Source organism: Triturus cristatus, chromosome 10 (assembly GCF_964204655.1).
Source record: "Triturus cristatus chromosome 10, aTriCri1.1, whole genome shotgun sequence".
Classification (NCBI taxonomy): Eukaryota; Metazoa; Chordata; class Amphibia; order Caudata; family Salamandridae; genus Triturus; species Triturus cristatus.
In genome coordinates, this window is record NC_140593.1 from 846,133,118 (window position 1) to 846,156,550 (window position 23,433).

General features: G+C 47.1%; 24 non-coding genes across 24 annotated transcripts; all 24 read left to right on the plus strand.

Moving 5' to 3' along the window:
- The first annotated feature begins 1,652 nt into the window (after positions 1 to 1,652).
- TRNAP-CGG (transfer RNA proline (anticodon CGG)) lies at positions 1,653 to 1,724 on the plus strand. The gene has a single exon. It is a non-coding gene; the product is annotated as a tRNA-Pro (tRNA).
- An 887-nt stretch (positions 1,725 to 2,611) lies between these two features.
- On the plus strand, positions 2,612 to 2,683 carry TRNAP-AGG (transfer RNA proline (anticodon AGG)). Its single transcript has one exon. It is a non-coding gene; the product is annotated as a tRNA-Pro (tRNA).
- Positions 2,684 to 3,430: 747 nt separating this feature from the next.
- Positions 3,431 to 3,542, plus strand: TRNAL-CAA (transfer RNA leucine (anticodon CAA)). Its single transcript has 2 exons — positions 3,431 to 3,468; positions 3,497 to 3,542. It is a non-coding gene; the product is annotated as a tRNA-Leu (tRNA).
- A 938-nt stretch (positions 3,543 to 4,480) lies between these two features.
- On the plus strand, positions 4,481 to 4,552 carry TRNAP-CGG (transfer RNA proline (anticodon CGG)). The gene has a single exon. It is a non-coding gene; the product is annotated as a tRNA-Pro (tRNA).
- Positions 4,553 to 6,260: 1,708 nt separating this feature from the next.
- Positions 6,261 to 6,372, plus strand: TRNAL-CAA (transfer RNA leucine (anticodon CAA)). The gene is made up of 2 exons: positions 6,261 to 6,298; positions 6,327 to 6,372. It is a non-coding gene; the product is annotated as a tRNA-Leu (tRNA).
- A 937-nt stretch (positions 6,373 to 7,309) lies between these two features.
- Positions 7,310 to 7,381, plus strand: TRNAP-CGG (transfer RNA proline (anticodon CGG)). Its single transcript has one exon. It is a non-coding gene; the product is annotated as a tRNA-Pro (tRNA).
- An 887-nt stretch (positions 7,382 to 8,268) lies between these two features.
- On the plus strand, positions 8,269 to 8,340 carry TRNAP-AGG (transfer RNA proline (anticodon AGG)). Its single transcript has one exon. It is a non-coding gene; the product is annotated as a tRNA-Pro (tRNA).
- A 748-nt stretch (positions 8,341 to 9,088) lies between these two features.
- Positions 9,089 to 9,200, plus strand: TRNAL-CAA (transfer RNA leucine (anticodon CAA)). Its single transcript has 2 exons — positions 9,089 to 9,126; positions 9,155 to 9,200. It is a non-coding gene; the product is annotated as a tRNA-Leu (tRNA).
- Positions 9,201 to 10,138: 938 nt separating this feature from the next.
- On the plus strand, positions 10,139 to 10,210 carry TRNAP-CGG (transfer RNA proline (anticodon CGG)). Its single transcript has one exon. It is a non-coding gene; the product is annotated as a tRNA-Pro (tRNA).
- Positions 10,211 to 11,097: 887 nt separating this feature from the next.
- On the plus strand, positions 11,098 to 11,169 carry TRNAP-AGG (transfer RNA proline (anticodon AGG)). The gene has a single exon. It is a non-coding gene; the product is annotated as a tRNA-Pro (tRNA).
- Positions 11,170 to 11,917: 748 nt separating this feature from the next.
- On the plus strand, positions 11,918 to 12,029 carry TRNAL-CAA (transfer RNA leucine (anticodon CAA)). The gene is made up of 2 exons: positions 11,918 to 11,955; positions 11,984 to 12,029. It is a non-coding gene; the product is annotated as a tRNA-Leu (tRNA).
- Positions 12,030 to 12,967: 938 nt separating this feature from the next.
- On the plus strand, positions 12,968 to 13,039 carry TRNAP-CGG (transfer RNA proline (anticodon CGG)). Its single transcript has one exon. It is a non-coding gene; the product is annotated as a tRNA-Pro (tRNA).
- Positions 13,040 to 13,424: 385 nt separating this feature from the next.
- TRNAV-UAC (transfer RNA valine (anticodon UAC)) lies at positions 13,425 to 13,497 on the plus strand. The gene has a single exon. It is a non-coding gene; the product is annotated as a tRNA-Val (tRNA).
- A 429-nt stretch (positions 13,498 to 13,926) lies between these two features.
- TRNAP-AGG (transfer RNA proline (anticodon AGG)) lies at positions 13,927 to 13,998 on the plus strand. The gene has a single exon. It is a non-coding gene; the product is annotated as a tRNA-Pro (tRNA).
- Positions 13,999 to 14,384: 386 nt separating this feature from the next.
- On the plus strand, positions 14,385 to 14,457 carry TRNAV-AAC (transfer RNA valine (anticodon AAC)). The gene has a single exon. It is a non-coding gene; the product is annotated as a tRNA-Val (tRNA).
- Positions 14,458 to 17,575: 3,118 nt separating this feature from the next.
- Positions 17,576 to 17,687, plus strand: TRNAL-CAA (transfer RNA leucine (anticodon CAA)). The gene is made up of 2 exons: positions 17,576 to 17,613; positions 17,642 to 17,687. It is a non-coding gene; the product is annotated as a tRNA-Leu (tRNA).
- A 937-nt stretch (positions 17,688 to 18,624) lies between these two features.
- On the plus strand, positions 18,625 to 18,696 carry TRNAP-CGG (transfer RNA proline (anticodon CGG)). The gene has a single exon. It is a non-coding gene; the product is annotated as a tRNA-Pro (tRNA).
- Positions 18,697 to 19,583: 887 nt separating this feature from the next.
- TRNAP-AGG (transfer RNA proline (anticodon AGG)) lies at positions 19,584 to 19,655 on the plus strand. The gene has a single exon. It is a non-coding gene; the product is annotated as a tRNA-Pro (tRNA).
- A 748-nt stretch (positions 19,656 to 20,403) lies between these two features.
- On the plus strand, positions 20,404 to 20,515 carry TRNAL-CAA (transfer RNA leucine (anticodon CAA)). The gene is made up of 2 exons: positions 20,404 to 20,441; positions 20,470 to 20,515. It is a non-coding gene; the product is annotated as a tRNA-Leu (tRNA).
- Positions 20,516 to 21,452: 937 nt separating this feature from the next.
- Positions 21,453 to 21,524, plus strand: TRNAP-CGG (transfer RNA proline (anticodon CGG)). The gene has a single exon. It is a non-coding gene; the product is annotated as a tRNA-Pro (tRNA).
- A 385-nt stretch (positions 21,525 to 21,909) lies between these two features.
- On the plus strand, positions 21,910 to 21,982 carry TRNAV-UAC (transfer RNA valine (anticodon UAC)). The gene has a single exon. It is a non-coding gene; the product is annotated as a tRNA-Val (tRNA).
- A 429-nt stretch (positions 21,983 to 22,411) lies between these two features.
- Positions 22,412 to 22,483, plus strand: TRNAP-AGG (transfer RNA proline (anticodon AGG)). The gene has a single exon. It is a non-coding gene; the product is annotated as a tRNA-Pro (tRNA).
- Positions 22,484 to 22,869: 386 nt separating this feature from the next.
- On the plus strand, positions 22,870 to 22,942 carry TRNAV-AAC (transfer RNA valine (anticodon AAC)). Its single transcript has one exon. It is a non-coding gene; the product is annotated as a tRNA-Val (tRNA).
- A 289-nt stretch (positions 22,943 to 23,231) lies between these two features.
- TRNAL-CAA (transfer RNA leucine (anticodon CAA)) lies at positions 23,232 to 23,343 on the plus strand. The gene is made up of 2 exons: positions 23,232 to 23,269; positions 23,298 to 23,343. It is a non-coding gene; the product is annotated as a tRNA-Leu (tRNA).
- The last annotated feature ends 90 nt before the right edge of the window (positions 23,344 to 23,433 follow it).

The window sequence follows — 23,433 nt, forward strand, 5'->3', positions numbered from 1 at the left end:
GTGTGTGTCCCAGGTGATGCTTTCCCAAGCTGTACTTGCTGGCATTTAGGCATCAGATATTTGTCTGTCGATGCCTGCATAAGTAAATTTTTAATACGTCTAATTGCAAGCATGTTGGCTGATATCTCTGCAGTTTTCACACTTGCTCCTCGCTTTCTGAGTGGCTGCTGATACAGCAGAATAGAAGTAGAGAGAATCCTTGAGAGGAACCTTGCTCTAACAGTAAAACACAGCAAGTTAATTTCTGTAGTGTAGTGGTCATCACGTTCGCCTAACACGCGAAAGGTCCCCGGTTCGAGACCGGGCAGAAACACTGTGCATGAGCTGCTTTTATGTGCACCCTCTAAAACCTTATTATCTCAATGCAAGCTTAAGAAGAGGCGGTCCATGAACCCAGCGAGCCGTGGGAAACTTCCTTTACTTTTCCAAGACAAAACAAAGTAATCCGCATCCATCAGTGGTCGCTCTTGTGCCTAGCTTTTTTTTTTTATCATGCCATGTTGTATTGTGGGGCCTTTACACCTGTGACATTGCTGCGAACGCTGTAAGTGCAAACATTGGCAAGTGCAGACAGAAGAGTCAGACCTGTACATAGCCAGGGCTGTCAGGATGGCCGAGTGGTCTAAGGCGCCAGACTCAAGAGAGCTTGATCTTCAGTGCAACTGAGACTTCTGGTCTCCTCATGGAGGCGTCGGTTCAAATCCCACTTCTGACAGGTCTCTTTTACACCCATAAATCGTCCTGTTTTTTGCAGTGCATTCCCCACACACCACAATCTTTGCACGGACCTGTAACATATGACGAGAAATCCACCAACGATCAGGCTGGGCCCTCAATCACAATTCCATGTTTTCCTGGAAGGGACACCTCAGGCACACCTTCCGTTAAATTTGCACTCCATCACACTAACTGCTGTGCTGGTTTCTCATTAAGCAGTTGATCCCATCTTTGTTGTGAGGCTCTCCTGCCACCTTTTGGGCGGAGAAGGCACTGTCCCTGCAACAACACAGGCAGACATGTTCAACAGGGCTTCCTGGTTATGTGGGAGGAGCAGATTGTCATTGGTCCCCCCTTGCGAATTTTAATTTACATAAGGAAGACAGAGAGGTAGCTGGGAGTAGGCAGTACACACGGACATTGAACTCTATCTTGTGATTTGCAGCCAATTCTAGATTGAGGCAGGAGGAAAGGAGGTGACTTGCCCAACAATGGCCATTCTGGGAATTCAGCCACCCTGGGTCTCCCAGGTGAGTGTTTCAGTCCTGCGAGCCACTCATATAAATCGAGCCTGATCGAGCCTGATCGAGCGCTGAGTGAGCGTGTTTGAATCCAAGAATCAAACACCTCTTTCTTAGGAGCAAGAATTGGCAGGCCCTCCCTTGCTTCTGGGGTGGAAGTTTATGGGGCAAGGGTCCAGGACTTGCAGAGAAGTACAAGTGCCAGAAAGTGCCTGCAGTTCTCATCAGTGCCTTTTTTCTGCTCACTGGCAGCTAGGATATCGGCTGATCCCTTCCTTGCAAGAGTGAAAAAAACAACACCTTGAGAGAAAACATGACTTTGTGTGGCTCACATAGAGAGAGAGCAGCCAAATAGCACTGCTTTGTTTCTGAAAGACGCATCAGAAATTGTTCAAATTGCTGACAGGGGAATCAGGCTCGTTGGTCTAGGGGTATGATTCTCGCTTCGGGTGCGAGAGGTCCCGGGTTCAAATCCCGGACGAGCCCATGTTGTGGAATTATTTTTAGGCTGCTTATTATATAGGACCATTTCTTCTTTTCAATGCTATAAGACGCCGTGTATGGTGAGAAAGTTCCTTTCCCTGCACGCTGTTTCCCAGTTTTGGCGTATAGAATTTCAGTGCCGGACTTCTTTGCAACTGCTTTTCTGGGGTGGACCATCAGTGTAGGAACATTAAATTCAAAGTGTTTTTCTAGCGTGATTTCAGGTTTGGTTTTAAAATCGCCTTTTGGAATAAAAGTGGTCCTCGTTCCTTTCTTCCAAAGAAAGAGATCGGGTAAGGAGGGTCCAACGTTGAGCTTCATGGACATTGGCCCTTGGTCTGTGCTTTCCAGCCCACTACATGCCAAGAAGATTCCTGCAAGAGTATCTGTTTCTGTGGTGTAGTGGTTATCACGTTCGCTTTACACGCGAAAGGTCCCTGGTTCGAGACCGGGCAAAAACAGCAGCTTATTGCTTGCATTTACTCTCTCAACTTATAGGAAAGCTGAGATAATGGAAGCTGTCTATCCCTCACCAGCGTGACGTACTGTGCTCCAGGGGCTTCAGTGACAGCTCAAAAAGAGAAGTGACGATAGTTTGCGCCATTCGTTTGCACGTCCTTTTGTACTGAAGGGTGGGCCTACTTGATGAAAGCAAGGCATGAGAGCAGAAATTGTTTTATTGTCCTCACCGAGAGCTTACACCTAGAGCAGACAAAATGTCTGAAGGATGGAGGTATTTTCATTTCTTGTTCGATGACGGCCATGGAAAAGACAGCAACCATATTGCAGAAGAGAGCAGCATGTGCAGTTGCTTGCATTGGGTGAATCATTCACCAACTCGCTGCCAATAACCCCCGGAGCCGGTGCAAAAGGTGACTCTTGTGTGCCTCGGCTCGTTGGTCTAGGGGTATGATTCTCGCTTAGGGTGCGAGAGGTCCCGGGTTCAAATCCCGGACGAGCCCTTTTTTAGAGGTAAACATACGAATCCTACTCAAAACTGACAATGCCTGACTATTTCTCATTACACTCGGCGCATTGTTGCACAAATTATTTTGAACCTCAGAAGAAAAACGGATATCCATGCTTTTTCTGCCTTCATGCTTAGTCTGTGTGTGTCCCAGGTGATGCTTTCCCAAGCTGTACTTGTTGGCATTTAGGCATCAGATATTTGTCTGTCGATGCCTGCATAAGTAAATTTTTAATACGTCTAATTGCAAGCATGTTGGCTGATATCTCTGCAGTTTTCACACTTGCTCCTCGCTTTCTGAGTGGCTGCTGATACAGCGGAATAGAAGTAGAGAGAATCCTTGAGAGGAACCTTGCTCTAACAGTAAAACACAGCAAGTTAATTTCTGTAGTGTAGTGGTCATCACGTTCGCCTAACACGCGAAAGGTCCCCGGTTCGAGACCGGGCAGAAACACTGTGCATGAGCTGCTTTTATGTGCACCCTCTAAAACCTTATTATCTCAATGCAAGCTTAAGAAGAGGCGGTCCATGAACCCAGCGAGCCGTGGGAAACTTCCTTTACTTTTCCAAGACGAAACAAAGTAATCCGCATCCATCAGTGGTCGCTCTTGTGCCTAGCTTTTTTTTTATCATGCCATGTTGTATTGTGGGGCCTTTACACCTGTGACATTGCTGCGAACGCTGTAAGTGCAAACATTGGCAAGTGCAGACAGAAGAGTCAGACCTGTACATAGCCAGGGCTGTCAGGATGGCCGAGTGGTCTAAGGCGCCAGACTCAAGAGAGCTTGATCTTCAGTGCAACTGAGACTTCTGGTCTCCTCATGGAGGCGTGGGTTCAAATCCCACTTCTGACAGGTCTCTTTTACACCCTTAAATCGTCCTGTTTTTTTGCAGTGCATTCCCCACACACCACAATCTTTGCACGGACCTGTAACATATGACGAGAAATCCACCAACGATCAGGCTGGGCCCTCAATCACAATTCCATGTATTCCTGGAAGGGACACCTCAGGCACACCTTCCGTTAAATTTGCACTCCATCACACTAACTGCTGTGCTGGTTTCTCATTAAGCAGTTGATCCCATCTTTGTTGTGAGGCTCTCCTGCCACCTTTTGGGCGGAGAAGGCACTGTCCCTGCAACAACACAGGCAGACATGTTCAACAGGGCTTCCTGGTTATGTGGGAGGAGCAGATTGTCATTGGTCCCCCCTTGCGAATTTTAATTTACATAAGGAAGACAGAGAGGTAGCTGGGAGTAGGCAGTACACACGGACATTGAACGCTATCTTGTGATTTGCAGCCAATTCTAGATTGCGGCAGGAGGAAAGGAGGTGACTTGCCCAACAATGGCCATTCTGGGAATTCAGCCACCCTGGGTCTCCCAGGTGAGTGTTTCAGTCCTGCGAGCCACTCATATAAATCTCGCCTGATCGAGCCTCATTGAGTGCTGAGTGAGCGTGTTTGAATCCAAGAATCAAACACCTCTTTCTTAGGAGCAAGAATTGGCAGGCCCTCCCTTGCTTCTGGGGTGGAAGTTAATGGGGCAAGGGTCCAGGACTTGCAGAGAAGTACAAGTGCCAGAAAGTGCCTGCAGTTCTCATCAGTGCCTTTTTTCTGCTCACTGGCAGCTAGGATATCGGCTGATCCCTTCCTTGCAAGAGTGAAAAAAACAACACCTTGAGAGAAAACATGACTTTGTGTGGCTCACATAGAGAGAGAGCAGCCAAATAGCACTGCTTTGTTTCTGAAAGACGCATCAGAAATTGTTCAAATTGCTGACAGGGGAATCAGGCTCGTTGGTCTAGGGGTATGATTCTCACTTCGGGTGCGAGAGGTCCCGGGTTCAAATCCCGGACGAGCCCATATTGTGGAATTATTTTTAGGCTGCTTATTATATAGGACCATTTCTTCTTTTCAATGCTATAAGACGCCGTGTATGGTGAGAAAGTTCCTTTCCCTGCACGCTGTTTCCCAGTTTTGGCGTATAGAATTTCAGTGCCGGACTTCTTTGCAACTGCTTTTCTGGGGTGGACCATCAGTGTAGGAACATTAAATTCAAAGTGTTTTTCTAGCGTGATTTCAGGTTTGGTTTTAAAATCGCCTTTTGGAATAAAAGTGGTCCTCGTTCCTTTCTTCCAAAGAAAGAGATCGGGTAAGGAGGGTCCAACGTTGAGCTTCATGGACATTGGCCCTTGGTCTGTGCTTTCCAGCCCACTACATGCCAAGAAGATTCCTGCAAGAGTATCTGTTTCTGTGGTGTAGTGGTTATCACGTTCGCTTTACACGCGAAAGGTCCCTGGTTCGAGACCGGGCAAAAACAGCAGCTTATTGCTTGCATTTACTCTCTCAACTTATAGGAAAGCTGAGATAATGGAAGCTGTCTATCCCTCACCAGCGTGACGTACTGTGCTCCAGGGGCTTCAGTGACAGCTCAAAAAGAGAAGTGACGATAGTTTGCGCCATTCGTTTGCACGTCCTTTTGTACTGAAGGGTGGGCCTACTTGATGAAAGCAAGGCATGAGAGCAGAAATTGTTTTATTGTCCTCACCGAGAGCTTACACCTAGAGCAGACAAAATGTCTGAAGGATGGAGGTATTTTCATTTCTTGTTCGATGACGGCCATGGAAAAGACAGCAACCATATTGCAGAAGAGAGCAACATGTGCAGTTGCTTGCTTTGGGTGAATCATTCACCAACTCGCTGCCAATAACCCCCGGAGCCGGTGCAAAAGGTGACTCTTGTGTGCCTCGGCTCGTTGGTCTAGGGGTATGATTCTCGCTTAGGTTGTGAGAGGTCCCGGGTTCAAATCTCGGACGAGCCCTTTTTTAGAGGTAAACATACGAATCCTACTCAAAACTGACAATGCCTGACTATTTCTCATTACATTCGGCGCATTGTTGCACAAATTATTTTGAACCTCAGAAGAAAAACGGATATCCATGCTTTTTCTGCCTTCATGCTTAGTCTGTGTGTGTCCCAGGTGATGCTTTCCCAAGCTGTACTTGCTGGCATTTAGGCATCAGATATTTGTCTGTCGATGCCTGCATAAGTAAATTTTTAATACGTCTAATTGCAAGCATGTTGGCTGATATCTCTGCAGTTTTCACACTTGCTCCTCGCTTTCTGAGTGGCTGCTGATACAGCAGAATAGAAGTAGAGAGAATCCTTGAGAGGAACCTTGCTCTAACAGTAAAACACAGCAAGTTAATTTCTGTAGTGTAGTGGTCATCACGTTCGCCTAACACGCGAAAGGTCCCCGGTTCGAGACCGGGCAGAAACACTGTGCATGAGCTGCTTTTATGTGCACCCTCTAAAACCTTATTATCTCAATGCAAGCTTAAGAAGAGGCGGTCCATGAACCCAGCGAGCCGTGGGAAACTTCCTTTACTTTTCCAAGACGAAACAAAGTAATCCGCATCCATCAGTGGTCGCTCTTGTGCCTAGCTTTTTTTTTTTATCATGCCATGTTGTATTGTGGGGCCTTTACACCTGTGACATTGCTGCGAACGCTGTAAGTGCAAACATTGGCAAGTGCAGACAGAAGAGTCAGACCTGTACATAGCCAGGGCTGTCAGGATGGCCGAGTGGTCTAAGGCGCCAGACTCAAGAGAGCTTGATCTTCAGTGCAACTGAGACTTCTGGTCTCCTCATGGAGGCGTGGGTTCAAATCCCACTTCTGACAGGTCTCTTTTACACCCATAAATCGTCCTGTTTTTTGCAGTGCATTCCCCACACACCACAATCTTTGCACGGACCTGTAACATATGACGAGAAATCCACCAACGATCAGGCTGGGCCCTCAATCACAATTCCATGTATTCCTGGAAGGGACACCTCAGGCACACCTTCCGTTAAATTTGCACTCCATCACACTAACTGCTGTGCTGGTTTCTCATTAAGCAGTTGATCCCATCTTTGTTGTGAGGCTCTCCTGCCACCTTTTGGGCGGAGAAGGCACTGTCCCTGCAACAACACAGGCAGACATGTTCAACAGGGCTTCCTGGTTATGTGGGAGGAGCAGATTGTCATTGGTCCCCCCTTGCGAATTTTAATTTACATAAGGAAGACAGAGAGGTAGCTGGGAGTAGGCAGTACACACGGACATTGAACTCTATCTTGTGATTTGCAGCCAATTCTAGATTGAGGCAGGAGGAAAGGAGGTGACTTGCCCAACAATGGCCATTCTGGGAATTCAGCCACCCTGGGTCTCCCAGGTGAGTGTTTCAGTCCTGCGAGCCACTCTTATAAATCTCGCCTGATCGAGCCTGATCGAGCGCTGAGTGAGCGTGTTTGAATCCAAGAATCAAACACCTCTTTCTTAGGAGCAAGAATTGGCAGGCCCTCCCTTGCTTCTGGGGTGGAAGTTTATGGGGCAAGGGTCCAGGACTTGCAGAGAAGTACAAGTGCCAGAAAGTGCCTGCAGTTCTCATCAGTGCCTTTTTTCTGCTCACTGGCAGCTAGGATATCGGCTGATCCCTTCCTTGCAAGAGTGAAAAAAACAACACCTTGAGAGAAAACATGACTTTGTGTGGCTCACATAGAGAGAGAGCAGCCAAATAGCACTGCTTTGTTTCTGAAAGACGCATCAGAAATTGTTCAAATTGCTGACAGGGGAATCAGGCTCGTTGGTCTAGGGGTATGATTCTCGCTTCGGGTGCGAGAGGTCCCGGGTTCAAATCCCGGACGAGCCCATGTTGTGGAATTATTTTTAGGCTGCTTATTATATAGGACCATTTCTTCTTTTCAATGCTATAAGACGCCGTGTATGGTGAGAAAGTTCCTTTCCCTGCACGCTGTTTCCCAGTTTTGGCGTATAGAATTTCAGTGCCGGACTTCTTTGCAACTGCTTTTCTGGGGTGGACCATCAGTGTAGGAACATTAAATTCAAAGTGTTTTTCTAGCGTGATTTCAGGTTTGGTTTTAAAATCGCCTTTTGGAATAAAAGTGGTCCTCGTTCCTTTCTTCCAAAGAAAGAGATCGGGTAAGGAGGGTCCAACGTTGAGCTTCATGGACATTGTCCCTTGGTCTGTGCTTTCCAGCCCACTACATGCCAAGAAGATTGCTGCAAGAGTATCTGTTTCTGTGGTGTAGTGGTTATCACGTTCGCTTTACACGCGAAAGGTCCCTGGTTCGAGACCGGGCAAAAACAGCAGCTTATTGCTTGCATTTACTCTCTCAACTTATAGGAAAGCTGAGATAATGGAAGCTGTCTATCCCTCACCAGCGTGACGTACTGTGCTCCAGGGGCTTCAGTGACAGCTCAAAAAGAGAAGTGACGATAGTTTGCGCCATTCGTTTGCACGTCCTTTTGTACTGAAGGGTGGGCCTACTTGATGAAAGCAAGGCATGAGAGCAGAAATTGTTTTATTGTCCTCACCGAGAGCTTACACCTAGAGCAGGCAAAATGTCTGAAGGATGGAGGTATTTTCATTTCTTGTTCGATGACGGCCATTGAAAAGACAGCAACCATATTGCAGAAGAGAGCAGCATGTGCAGTTGCTTGCTTTGGGTGAATCATTCACCAACTCGCTGCCAATAACCCCCGGAGCCGGTGCAAAAGGTGACTCTTGTGTGCCTCGGCTCGTTGGTCTAGGGGTATGATTCTCGCTTAGGGTGCGAGAGGTCCCGGGTTCAAATCCCGGACGAGCCCTTTTTTAGAGGTAAACATACGAATCCTACTCAAAACTGACAATGCCTGACTATTTCTCATTACACTCGGCGCATTGTTGCACAAATTATTTTGAACCTCAGAAGAAAAACGGATATCCATGCTTTTTCTGCCTTCATGCTTAGTCTGTGTGTGTCCCAGGTGATGCTTTCCCAAGCTGTACTTGCTGGCATTTAGGCATCAGATATTTGTCTGTCGATGCCTGCATAAGTAAATTTTTAATACGTCTAATTGCAAGCATGTTGGCTGATATCTCTGCAGTTTTCACACTTGCTCCTCGCTTTCTGAGTGGCTGCTGATACAGCAGAATAGAAGTAGAGAGAATCCTTGAGAGGAACCTTGCTCTAACAGTAAAACACAGCAAGTTAATTTCTGTAGTGTAGTGGTCATCATGTTCGCCTAACACGTGAAAGGTCCCCGGTTCGAGACCGGGCAGAAACACTGTGCATGAGCTGCTTTTATGTGCACCCTCTAAAACCTTATTATCTCAATGCAAGCTTAAGAAGAGGCGGTCCATGAACCCAGCGAGCCGTGGGAAACTTCCTTTACTTTTCCAAGACGAAACAAAGTAATCCGCATCCATCAGTGGTCGCTCTTGTGCCTAGCTTTTTTTTTTATCATGCCATGTTGTATTGTGGGGCCTTTACACCTGTGACATTGCTGCGAACGCTGTAAGTGCAAACATTGGCAAGTGCAGACAGAAGAGTCAGACCTGTACATAGCCAGGGCTGTCAGGATGGCCGAGTGGTCTAAGGCGCCAGACTCAAGAGAGCTTGATCTTCAGTGCAACTGAGACTTCTGGTCTCCTCATGGAGGCGTGGGTTCAAATCCCACTTCTGACAGGTCTCTTTTACACCCTTAAATCGTCCTGTTTTTTTGCAGTGCATTCCCCACACACCACAATCTTTGCACGGACCTGTAACATATGACGAGAAATCCACCAACGATCAGGCTGGGCCCTCAATCACAATTCCATGTATTCCTGGAAGGGACACCTCAGGCACACCTTCCGTTAAATTTGCACTCCATCACACTAACTGCTGTGCTGGTTTCTCATTAAGCAGTTGATCCCATCTTTGTTGTGAGGCTCTCCTGCCACCTTTTGGGCGGAGAAGGCACTGTCCCTGCAACAACACAGGCAGACATGTTCAACAGGGCTTCCTGGTTATGTGGGAGGAGCAGATTGTCATTGGTCCCCCCTTGCGAATTTTAATTTACATAAGGAAGACAGAGAGGTAGCTGGGAGTAGGCAGTACACACGGACATTGAACGCTATCTTGTGATTTGCAGCCAATTCTAGATTGAGGCAGGAGGAAAGGAGGTGACTTGCCCAACAATGGCCATTCTGGGAATTCAGCCACCCTGGGTCTCCCAGGTGAGTGTTTCAGTCCTGCGAGCCACTCATATAAATCTCGCCTGATCGAGCCTCATTGAGTGCTGAGTGAGCGTGTTTGAATCCAAGAATCAAACACCTCTTTCTTAGGAGCAAGAATTGGCAGGCCCTCCCTTGCTTCTGGGGTGGAAGTTAATGGGGCAAGGGTCCAGGACTTGCAGAGAAGTACAAGTGCCAGAAAGTGCCTGCAGTTCTCATCAGTGCCTTTTTTCTGCTCACTGGCAGCTAGGATATCGGCTGATCCCTTCCTTGCAAGAGTGAAAAAAACAACACCTTGAGAGAAAACATGACTTTGTGTGGCTCAAATAGAGAGAGAGCAGCCAAATAGCACTGCTTTGTTTCTGAAAGACGCATCAGAAATTGTTCAAATTGCTGACAGGGGAATCAGGCTCGTTGGTCTAGGGGTATGATTCTCGCTTCGGGTGCGAGAGGTCCCGGGTTCAAATCCCGGACGAGCCCATGTTGTGGAATTATTTTTAGGCTGCTTATTATATAGGACCATTTCTTCTTTTCAATGCTATAAGACGCCGTGTATGGTGAGAAAGTTCCTTTCCCTGCACGCTGTTTCCCAGTTTTGGCGTATAGAATTTCAGTGCCGGACTTCTTTGCAACTGCTTTTCTGGGGTGGACCATCAGTGTAGGAACATTAAATTCAAAGTGTTTTTCTAGCGTGATTTCAGGTTTGGTTTTAAAATCGCCTTTTGGAATAAAAGTGGTCCTCGTTCCTTTCTTCCAAAGAAAGAGATCGGGTAAGGAGGGTCCAACGTTGAGCTTCATGGACATTGTCCCTTGGTCTGTGCTTTCCAGCCCACTACATGCCAAGAAGATTGCTGCAAGAGTATCTGTTTCTGTGGTGTAGTGGTTATCACGTTCGCTTTACACGCGAAAGGTCCCTGGTTCGAGACCGGGCAAAAACAGCAGCTTATTGCTTGCATTTACTCTCTCAACTTATAGGAAAGCTGAGATAATGGAAGCTGTCTATCCCTCACCAGCGTGACGTACTGTGCTCCAGGGGCTTCAGTGACAGCTCAAAAAGAGAAGTGACGATAGTTTGCGCCATTCGTTTGCACGTCCTTTTGTACTGAAGGGTGGGCCTACTTGATGAAAGCAAGGCATGAGAGCAGAAATTGTTTTATTGTCCTCACCGAGAGCTTACACCTAGAGCAGACAAAATGTCTGAAGGATGGAGGTATTTTCATTTCTTGTTCGATGACGGCCATGGAAAAGACAGCAACCATATTGCAGAAGAGAGCAGCATGTGCAGTTGCTTGCTTTGGGTGAATCATTCACCAACTCGCTGCCAATAACCCCCGGAGCCGGTGCAAAAGGTGACTCTTGTGTGCCTCGGCTCGTTGGTCTAGGGGTATGATTCTCGCTTAGGGTGCGAGAGGTCCCGGGTTCAAATCCCGGACGAGCCCTTTTTTAGAGGTAAACATACGAATCCTACTCAAAACTGACAATGCCTGACTATTTCTCATTACACTCGGCGCATTGTTGCACAAATTATTTTGAACCTCAGAAGAAAAACGGATATCCATGCTTTTTCTGCCTTCATGCTTAGTCTGTGTGTGTCCCAGGTGATGCTTTCCCAAGCTGTACTTGCTGGCATTTAGGCATCAGATATTTGTCTGTCGATGCCTGCATAAGTAAATTTTTAATACGTCTAATTGCAAGCATGTTGGCTGATATCTCTGCAGTTTTCACACTTGCTCCTCGCTTTCTGAGTGGCTGCTGATACAGCAGAATAGAAGTAGAGAGAATCCTTGAGAGGAACCTTGCTCTAACAGTAAAACACAGCAAGTTAATTTCTGTAGTGTAGTGGTCATCATGTTCGCCTAACACGTGAAAGGTCCCCGGTTCGAGACCGGGCAGAAACACTGTGCATGAGCTGCTTTTATGTGCACCCTCTAAAACCTTATTATCTCAATGCAAGCTTAAGAAGAGGCGGTCCATGAACCCAGCGAGCCGTGGGAAACTTCCTTTACTTTTCCAAGACGAAACAAAGTAATCCGCATCCATCAGTGGTCGCTCTTGTGCCTAGCTTTTTTTTTTATCATGCCATGTTGTATTGTGGGGCCTTTACACCTGTGACATTGCTGCGAACGCTGTAAGTGCAAACATTGGCAAGTACAGACAGAAGAGTCAGACCTGTACATAGCCAGGGCTGTCAGGATGGCCGAGTGGTCTAAGGCGCCAGACTCAAGAGAGCTTGATCTTCAGTGCAACTGAGACTTCTGGTCTCCTCATGGAGGCGTGGGTTCAAATCCCACTTCTGACAGGACTCTTTTACACCCTTAAATCGTCCTGTTTTTTTGCAGTGCATTCCCCACACACCACAATCTTTGCACGGACCTGTAACATATGACGAGAAATCCACCAACGATCAGGCTGGGCCCTCAATCACAATTCCATGTATTCCTGGAAGGGACACCTCAGGCACACCTTCCGTTAAATTTGCACTCCATCACACTAACTGCTGTGCTGGTTTCTCATTAAGCAGTTGATCCCATCTTTGTTGTGAGGCTCTCCTGCCACCTTTTGGGCGGAGAAGGCACTGTCCCTGCAACAACACAGGCAGACATGTTCAACAGGGCTTCCTGGTTATGTGGGAGGAGCAGATTGTCATTGGTCCCCCCTTGCGAATTTTAATTTACATAAGGAAGACAGAGAGGTAGCTGGGAGTAGGCAGTACACACGGACATTGAACGCTATCTTGTGATTTGCAGCCAATTCTAGATTGAGGCAGGAGGAAAGGAGGTGACTTGCCCAACAATGGCCATTCTGGGAATTCAGCCACCCTGGGTCTCCCAGGTGAGTGTTTCAGTCCTGCGAGCCACTCATATAAATCTCGCCTGATCGAGCCTCATTGAGTGCTGAGTGAGCGTGTTTGAATCCAAGAATCAAACACCTCTTTCTTAGGAGCAAGAATTGGCAGGCCCTCCCTTGCTTCTGGGGTGGAAGTTAATGGGGCAAGGGTCCAGGACTTGCAGAGAAGTACAAGTGCCAGAAAGTGCCTGCAGTTCTCATCAGTGCCTTTTTTCTGCTCACTGGCAGCTAGGATATCGGCTGATCCCTTCCTTGCAAGAGTGAAAAAAACAACACCTTGAGAGAAAACATGACTTTGTGTGGCTCACATAGAGAGAGAGCAGCCAAATAGCACTGCTTTGTTTCTGAAAGACGCATCAGAAATTGTTCAAATTGCTGACAGGGGAATCAGGCTCGTTGGTCTAGGGGTATGATTCTCACTTCGGGTGCGAGAGGTCCCGGGTTCAAATCCCGGACGAGCCCATGTTGTGGAATTATTTTTAGGCTGCTTATTATGTAGGACCATTTCTTCTTTTCAATGCTATAAGACGCCGTGTATGGTGAAAAAGTTCCTTTCCCTGCACGCTGTTTCCCAGTTTTGGCGTATAGAATTTCAGTGCCGGACTTCTTTGCAACTGCTTTTCTGGGGTGGACCATCAGTGTAGGAACATTAAATTCAAAGTGTTTTTCTAGCGTGATTTCAGGTATGGTTTTAAAATCGCCTTTTGGAATAAAAGTGGTCCTCGTTGCTTTCTTCCAAAGAAAGAGATCGGGTAAGGAGGGTCCAACGTTGAGCTTCATGGACATTGGCCCTTGGTCTGTGCTTTCCAGCCCACTACATGCCAAGAAGATTGCGGCAAAAGTATCTGTTTCTGTGGTGTAGTGGTTATCACGTTCGCTTTACACGCGAAAGGTCCCTGGTTCGAGACCGGGCAGAAACAGCAGCTTATTGTTTGCATTTACTCTCTCAACTTATAGGAAAGCTGAGATAATGGAAGCTGTCTATCCCTCACCAGCGTGACGTACTGTGCTCCAGGGGCATCAGTGACAGCTCAAAAAGAGAAGTGACGATAGTTTGCGCCATTCGTTTGCACGTCCTTTTGTACTGAAGGGTGGGCCTACTTGATGAAAGCAAGGCATGAGAGCAGAAATTGTTTTATTGTCCTCACCGAGAGCATACACCTAGAGCAAACAAAATGTCTGAAGGATGGAGGTATTTTCATTTCTTGTTCGATGACGGCCATGGAAAAGACAGCAACCATATTGCAGAAGAGAGCAGCATGTGCAGTTGCTTGCTTTGGGTGAATCATTCACCAACTCGCTGCCAATAACCCCCGGAGCCGGTGCAAAAGGCGACTCTTGTGTGCCTCGGCTCGTTGGTCTAGGGGTATGATTCTCGCTTAGGGTGCGAGAGGTCCCGGGTTCAAATCCCGGACGAGCCCTTTTTTAGAGGTAAGCATACGAATCCTACTCAAAACTGACAATGCCTGACAATTTCTCATTACACTCGGCGCATTGTTGCACAAATTATTATGAACCTCAGAAGAAAAACGGATATCCATGCTTTTTCTGCCTTCATGCTTAGTCTGTGTGTGTCCCAGGTGATGCTTTCCCAAGCTGTACTTGCTGGCATTTAGGCATCAGATATTTGTCTGTCGATGCCTGCATAAGTACATTTTTAATACGTCTAATTGCAAGCATGTTGGCTGATATCTCTGCAGTTTTCACACTTGCTCCTCGCTTCCTGAGTGGCTGCTGATACAGCAGAATAGAAGTAGAGAGAATCCTTGAGAGGAACCTTGCTCTAACAGTAAAACACAGCAAGTTAGTTTCTGTAGTGTAGTGGTCATCACGTTCGCCTAACACGCGAAAGGTCCCCGGTTCGAGACCGGGCAGAAACACTGTGCATGAGCTGCTTTTATGTGCACCCTCTAAAACCTTATTATCTCAATGCAAGCTTAAGAAGAGGCGGTCTATGAACCCAGCGAGCCGTGGGAAACTTCCTTTACTTTTCCAAGATGAAACAAAGTAATCCGCATCCATCAGTGGTCGCTCTTGTGCCTAGCTTTTTTTTTTATCATGCCATGTTGTATTGTGGGGCCTTTACACCTGTGACATTGCTGCGAACGCTGTAAGTGCAAACATTGGCAAGTGCAGACAGAAGAGTCAGACCTGTACATAGCCAGGGCTGTCAGGATGGCGGAGTGGTCTAAGGCGCCAGACTCAAGAGAGCTTGATCTTCAGTGCAACTGAGACTTCTGGTCTCCTCATGGAGGCGTGGGTTCAAATTCCACTTCTGACAGGTCTCTTTTACACCCATAAATCGTCCTGTTTTTTGCAGTGCATTCCCCACACACCACAATCTTTGCACGGACCTGTAACATATGACGAGAAATCCACCAACGATCAGGCTGGGCCCTCAATCACAATTCCATGTATTCCTGGAAGGGACACCTCAGGCACACCTTCCGTTAAATTTGCACTCCATCACACTAACTGCTGTGCTGGTTTCTCATTAAGCAGTTGATCCCATCTTTGTTGTGAGGCTCTCCTGCCACCTTTTGGGCGGAGAAGGCACTGTCCCTGCAACAACACAGGCAGACATGTTCAACAGGGCTTCCTGGTTATGTGGGAGGAGCAGATTGTCATTGGTCCCCCCTTGCGAATTTTAATTTACATAAGGAAGACAGAGAGGTAGCTGGGAGTAGGCAGTACACACGGATATTGAACTCTATCTTGTGATTTGCAGCCAATTCTAGATTGAGGCAGGAGGAAAGGAGGTGACTTGCCCAACAATGGCCATTCTGGGAATTCAGCCACCCTGGGTCTCCCAGGTGAGTGTTTCAGTCCTCCGAGCCACTCATATAAATCTCGCCTGATCGAGCCTCATTGAGTGCTGAGTGAGCGTGTTTGAATCCAAGAATCAAACACCTCTTTCTTAGGAGCAAGAATTGGCAGGCCCTCCCTTGCTTCTGGGGTGGAAGTTTATGGGGCAAGGGTCCAGGACTTGCAGAGAAGTACAAGTGCCAGAAAGTGCCTGCAGTTCTCATCAGTGCCTTTTTTCTGCTCACTGGCAGCTAGGATATCGGCTGATCCCTTCCTTGCAAGAGTGAAAAAAACAACACCTTGAGAGAAAACATGACTTTGTGTGGCTCACATAGAGAGAGAGCAGCCAAATAGCACTGCTTTTTTTCTGAAAGACGCATCAGAAATTGTTCAAATTGCTGACAGGGGAATCAGGCTCGTTGGTCTAGGGGTATGATTCTCGCTTCGGGTGCGAGAGGTCCCGGGTTCAAATCCCAGACGAGCCCATGTTGTGGAATTATTTTTAGGCTGCTTATTATATAGGACCATTTCTTCTTTTCAATGCTATAAGACGCCGTGTATGGTGAGAAAGTTCCTTTCCCTGCACGCTGTTTCCCAGTTTTGGCGTATAGAATTTCAGTGCCGGACTTCTTTGCAACTGCTTTTCTGGGGTGGACCATCAGTGTAGGAACATTAAATTCAAAGTGTTTTTCTAGCGTGATTTCAGGTTTGGTTTTAAAATCGCCTTTTGGAATAAAAGTGGTCCTCGTTCCTTTCTTCCAAAGAAAGAGATCGGGTAAGGAGGGTCCAACGTTGAGCTTCATGGACATTGGCCCTTGGTCTGTGCTTTCCAGCCCACTACATGCCAAGAAGATTCCTGCAAGAGTATCTGTTTCTGTGGTGTAGTGGTTATCACGTTCGCTTTACACGCGAAAGGTCCCTGGTTCGAGACCGGGCAAAAACAGCAGCTTATTGCTTGCATTTACTCTCTCAACTTATAGGAAAGCTGAGATAATGGAAGCTGTCTATCCCTCACCAGCGTGACGTACTGTGCTCCAGGGGCTTCAGTGACAGCTCAAAAAGAGAAGTGACGATAGTTTGCGCCATTCGTTTGCACGTCCTTTTGTACTGAAGGGTGGGCCTACTTGATGAAAGCAAGGCATGAGAGCAGAAATTGTTTTATTGTCCTCACCGAGAGCTTACACCTAGAGCAGACAAAATGTCTGAAGGATGGAGGTATTTTCATTTCTTGTTCGATGACGGCCATGGAAAAGACAGCAACCATATTGCAGAAGAGAGCAGCATGTGCAGTTGCTTGCTTTGGGTGAATCATTCACCAACTCGCTGCCAATAACCCCCGGAGCCGGTGCAAAAGGTGACTCTTGTGTGCCTCGGCTCGTTGGTCTAGGGGTATGATTCTCGCTTAGGTTGTGAGAGGTCCCGGGTTCAAATCTCGGACGAGCCCTTTTTTAGAGGTAAACATACGAATCCTACTCAAAACTGACAATGCCTGACTATTTCTCATTACATTCGGCGCATTGTTGCACAAATTATTTTGAACCTCAGAAGAAAAACGGATATCCATGCTTTTTCTGCCTTCATGCTTAGTCTGTGTGTGTCCCAGGTGATGCTTTCCCAAGCTGTACTTGCTGGCATTTAGGCATCAGATATTTGTCTGTCGATGCCTGCATAAGTAAATTTTTAATACGTCTAATTGCAAGCATGTTGGCTGATATCTCTGCAGTTTTCACACTTGCTCCTCGCTTTCTGAGTGGCTGCTGATACAGCAGAATAGAAGTAGAGAGAATCCTTGAGAGGAACCTTGCTCTAACAGTAAAACACAGCAAGTTAATTTCTGTAGTGTAGTGGTCATCACGTTCGCCTAACACGCGAAAGGTCCCCGGTTCGAGACCGGGCAGAAACACTGTGCATGAGCTGCTTTTATGTGCACCCTCTAAAACCTTATTATCTCAATGCAAGCTTAAGAAGAGGCGGTCCATGAACCCAGCGAGCCGTGGGAAACTTCCTTTACTTTTCCAAGACGAAACAAAGTAATCCGCATCCATCAGTGGTCGCTCTTGTGCCTAGCTTTTTTTTTTTATCATGCCATGTTGTATTGTGGGGCCTTTACACCTGTGACATTGCTGCGAACGCTGTAAGTGCAAACATTGGCAAGTGCAGACAGAAGAGTCAGACCTGTACATAGCCAGGGCTGTCAGGATGGCCGAGTGGTCTAAGGCGCCAGACTCAAGAGAGCTTGATCTTCAGTGCAACTGAGACTTCTGGTCTCCTCATGGAGGCGTGGGTTCAAATCCCACTTCTGACAGGTCTCTTTTACACCCATAAATCGTCCTGTTTTTTGCAGTGCATTCCCCACACACCACAATCTTTGCACGGACCTGTAACATATGACGAGAAATCCACCAACGATCAGGCTGGGCCCTCAATCACAATTCCATGTATTCCTGGAAGGGACACCTCAGGCACACCTTCCGTTAAATTTGCACTCCATCACACTAACTGCTGTGCTGGTTTCTCATTAAGCAGTTGATCCCATCTTTGTTGTGAGGCTCTCCTGCCACCTTTTGGGCGGAGAAGGCACTGTCCCTGCAACAACACAGGCAGACATGTTCAACAGGGCTTCCTGGTTATGTGGGAGGAGCAGATTGTCATTGGTCCCCCCTTGCGAATTTTAATTTACATAAGGAAGACAGAGAGGTAGCTGGGAGTAGGCAGTACACACGGACATTGAACTCTATCTTGTGATTTGCAGCCAATTCTAGATTGAGGCAGGAGGAAAGGAGGTGACTTGCCCAACAATGGCCATTCTGGGAATTCAGCCACCCTGGGTCTCCCAGGTGAGTGTTTCAGTCCTCCGAGCCACTCATATAAATCTCGCCTGATCGAGCCTGATCGAGTGCTGAGTGAGCGTGTTTGAATCCAAGAATCAAACACCTCTTTCTTAGGAGCAAGAATTGGCAGGCCCTCCCTTGCTTCTGGGGTGGAAGTTTATGGGGCAAGGGTCCAGGACTTGCAGAGAAGTACAAGTGCCAGAAAGTGCCTGCAGTTCTCATCAGTGCCTTTTTTCTGCTCACTGGCAGCTAGGATATCGGCTGATCCCTTCCTTGCAAGAGTGAAAAAAACAACACCTTGAGAGAAAACATGACTTTGTGTGGCTCACATAGAGAGAGAGCAGCCAAATAGCACTGCTTTTTTTCTGAAAGACGCATCAGAAATTGTTCAAATTGCTGACAGGGGAATCAGGCTCGTTGGTCTAGGGGTATGATTCTCGCTTCGGGTGCGAGAGGTCCCGGGTTCAAATCCCGCACGAGCCCATGTTGTGGAATTATTTTTAGGCTGCTTATTATATAGGACCATTTCTTCTTTTCAATGCTATAAGACGCCGTGTATGGTGAGAAAGTTCCTTTCCCTGCACGCTGTTTCCCAGTTTTGGCGTATAGAATTTCAGTGCCGGACTTCTTTGCAACTGCTTTTCTGGGGTGGACCATCAGTGTAGGAACATTAAATTCAAAGTGTTTTTCTAGCGTGATTTCAGGTTTGGTTTTAAAATCGCCTTTTGGAATAAAAGTGGTCCTCGTTCCTTTCTTCCAAAGAAAGAGATCGGGTAAGGAGGGTCCAACGTTGAGCTTCATGGACATTGTCCCTTGGTCTGTGCTTTCCAGCCCACTACATGCCAAGAAGATTGCTGCAAGAGTATCTGTTTCTGTGGTGTAGTGGTTATCACGTTCGCTTTACACGCGAAAGGTCCCTGGTTCGAGACCGGGCAAAAACAGCAGCTTATTGCTTGCATTTACTCTCTCAACTTATAGGAAAGCTGAGATAATGGAAGCTGTCTATCCCTCACCAGCGTGACGTACTGTGCTCCAGGGGCTTCAGTGACAGCTCAAAAAGAGAAGTGACGATAGTTTGCGCCATTCGTTTGCACGTCCTTTTGTACTGAAGGGTGGGCCTACTTGATGAAAGCAAGGCATGAGAGCAGAAATTGTTTTATTGTCCTCACCGAGAGCTTACACCTAGAGCAGACAAAATGTCTGAAGGATGGAGGTATTTTCATTTCTTGTTCGATGACGGCCATGGAAAAGACAGCAACCATATTGCAGAAGAGAGCAGCATGTGCAGTTGCTTGCTTTGGGTGAATCATTCACCAACTCGCTGCCAATAACCCCCGGAGCCGGTGCAAAAGGTGACTCTTGTGTGCCTCGGCTCGTTGGTCTAGGGGTATGATTCTCGCTTAGGGTGCGAGAGGTCCCGGGTTCAAATCCCGGACGAGCCCTTTTTTAGAGGTAAACATACGAATCCTACTCAAAACTGACAATGCCTGACTATTTCTCATTACACTCGGCGCATTGTTGCACAAATTATTTTGAACCTCAGAAGAAAAACGGATATCCATGCTTTTTCTGCCTTCATGCTTAGTCTGTGTGTGTCCCAGGTGATGCTTTCCCAAGCTGTACTTGCTGGCATTTAGGCATCAGATATTTGTCTGTCGATGCCTGCATAAGTAAATTTTTAATACGTCTAATTGCAAGCATGTTGGCTGATATCTCTGCAGTTTTCACACTTGCTCCTCGCTTTCTGAGTGGCTGCTGATACAGCAGAATAGAAGTAGAGAGAATCCTTGAGAGGAACCTTGCTCTAACAGTAAAACACAGCAAGTTAATTTCTGTAGTGTAGTGGTCATCATGTTCGCCTAACACGTGAAAGGTCCCCGGTTCGAGACCGGGCAGAAACACTGTGCATGAGCTGCTTTTATGTGCACCCTCTAAAACCTTATTATCTCAATGCAAGCTTAAGAAGAGGCGGTCCATGAACCCAGCGAGCCGTGGGAAACTTCCTTTACTTTTCCAAGACGAAACAAAGTAATACGCATCCATCAGTGGTCGCTCTTGTGCCTAGCTTTTTTTTTTATCATGCCATGTTGTATTGTGGGGCCTTTACACCTGTGACATTGCTGCGAACGCTGTAAGTGCAAACATTGGCAAGTGCAGACAGAAGAGTCAGACCTGTACATAGCCAGGGCTGTCAGGATGGCCGAGTGGTCTAAGGCGCCAGACTCAAGAGAGCTTGATCTTCAGTGCAACTGAGACTTCTGGTCTCCTCATGGAGGCGTGGGTTCAAATCCCACTTCTGACAGGTCTCTTTTACACCCATAAATCGTCCTGTTTTTTGCAGTGCATTCCCCACACACCACAATCTTTGCACGGACCTGTAACATATGACGAGAAATCCACCAACGATCAGGCTGGGCCCTCAATCACAATTCCATGTATTCCTGCAAGGGACACCTCAGGCACACCTTCCGTTAAATTTGCACTCCATCACACTAACTGCTGTGCTGGTTTCTCATTAAGCAGTTGATCCCATCTTTGTTGTGAGGCTCTCCTGCCACCTTTTGGGCGGAGAAGGCACTGTCCCTGCAACAACACAGGCAGACATGTTCAACAGGGCTTCCTGGTTATGTGGGAGGAGCAGATTGTCATTGGTCCCCCCTTGCGAATTTTAATTTACATAAGGAAGACAGAGAGGTAGCTGGGAGTAGGCAGTACACACGGACATTGAACGCTATCTTGTGATTTGCAGCCAATTCTAGATTGAGGCAGGAGGAAAGGAGGTGACTTGCCCAACAATGGCCATTCTGGGAATTCAGCCACCCTGGGTCTCCCAGGTGAGTGTTTCAGTCCTGCGAGCCACTCATATAAATCTCGCCTGATCGAGCCTCATTGAGTGCTGAGTGAGCGTGTTTGAATCCAAGAATCAAACACCTCTTTCTTAGGAGCAAGAATTGGCAGGCCCTCCCTTGCTTCTGGGGTGGAAGTTAATGGGGCAAGGGTCCAGGACTTGCAGAGAAGTACAAGTGCCAGAAAGTGCCTGCAGTTCTCATCAGTGCCTTTTTTCTGCTCACTGGCAGCTAGGATATCGGCTGATCCCTTCCTTGCAAGAGTGAAAAAAACAACACCTTGAGAGAAAACATGACTTTGTGTGGCTCACATAGAGAGAGAGCAGCCAAATAGCACTGCTTTGTTTCTGAAAGACGCATCAGAAATTGTTCAAATTGCTGACAGGGGAATCAGGCTCGTTGGTCTAGGGGTATGATTCTCACTTCGGGTGCGAGAGGTCCCGGGTTCAAATCCCGGACGAGCCCATGTTGTGGAATTATTTTTAGGCTGCTTATTATGTAGGACCATTTCTTCTTTTCAATGCTATAAGACGCCGTGTATGGTGAAAAAGTTCCTTTCCCTGCACGCTGTTTCCCAGTTTTGGCGTATAGAATTTCAGTGCCGGACTTCTTTGCAACTGCTTTTCTGGGGTGGACCATCAGTGTAGGAACATTAAATTCAAAGTGTTTTTCTAGCGTGATTTCAGGTATGGTTTAAAAATCGCCTTTTGGAATAAAAGTGGTCCTCGTTGCTTTCTTCCAAAGAAAGAGATCGGGTAAGGAGGGTCCAACGTTGAGCTTCATGGACATTGGCCCTTGGTCTGTGCTTTCTAGCCCACTACATGCCAAGAAGATTGCGGCAAAAGTATCTGTTTCTGTGGTGTAGTGGTTATCACGTTCGCTTTACACGCGAAAGGTCCCTGGTTCGAGACCGGGCAGAAACAGCAGCTTATTGTTTGCATTTACTCTCTCAACTTATAGGAAAGCTGAGATAATGGAAGCTGTCTATCCCTCACCAGCGTGACGTACTGTGCTCCAGGGGCATCAGTGACAGCTCAAAAAGAGAAGTGACGATAGTTTGCGCCATTCGTTTGCACGTCCTTTTGTACTGAAGGGTGGGCCTACTTGATGAAAGCAAGGCATGAGAGCAGAAATTGTTTTATTGTCCTCACCGAGAGCATACACCTAGAGCAAACAAAATGTCTGAAGGATGGAGGTATTTTCATTTCTTGTTCGATGACGGCCATGGAAAAGACAGCAACCATATTGCAGAAGAGAGCAGCATGTGCAGTTGCTTGCTTTGGGTGAATCATTCACCAACTCGCTGCCAATAACCCCCGGAGCCGGTGCAAAAGGCGACTCTTGTGTGCCTCGGCTCGTTGGTCTAGGGGTATGATTCTCGCTTAGGGTGCGAGAGGTCCCGGGTTCAAATCCCGGACGAGCCCTTTTTTAGAGGTAAGCATACGAATCCTACTCAAAACTGACAATGCCTGACAATTTCTCATTACACTCGGCGCATTGTTGCACAAATTATTTTGAACCTCAGAAGAAAAACGGATATCCATGCTTTTTCTGCCTTCATGCTTAGTCTGTGTGTGTCCCAGGTGATGCTTTCCCAAGCTGTACTTGCTGGCATTTAGGCATCAGATATTTGTCTGTCGATGCCTGCATAAGTACATTTTTAATACGTCTAATTGCAAGCATGTTGGCTGATATCTCTGCAGTTTTCACACTTGCTCCTCGCTTCCTGAGTGGCTGCTGATACAGCAGAATAGAAGTAGAGAGAATCCTTGAGAGGAACCTTGCTCTAACAGTAAAACACAGCAAGTTAGTTTCTGTAGTGTAGTGGTCATCACGTTCGCCTAACACGCGAAAGGTCCCCGGTTCGAGACCGGGCAGAAACACTGTGCATGAGCTGCTTTTATGTGCACCCTCTAAAACCTTATTATCTCAATGCAAGCTTAAGAAGAGGCGGTCCATGAACCCAGCGAGCCGTGGGAAACTTCCTTTACTTTTCCAAGACGAAACAAAGTAATACGCATCCATCAGTGGTCGCTCTTGTGCCTAGCTTTTTTTTTTATCATGCCATGTTGTATTGTGGGGCCTTTACACCTGTGACATTGCTGCGAACGCTGTAAGTGCAAACATTGGCAAGTGCAGACAGAAGAGTCAGACCTGTACATAGCCAGGGCTGTCAGGATGGCCGAGTGGTCTAAGGCGCCAGACTCAAGAGAGCTTGATCTTCAGTGCAACTGAGACTTCTGGTCTCCTCATGGAGGCGTGGGTTCAAATCCCACTTCTGACAGGTCTCTTTTACACCCATAAATCGTCCTGTTTTTTGCAGTGCATTCCCCACACACCACAATCTTTGCACGGACCTGTAACATATGACGAG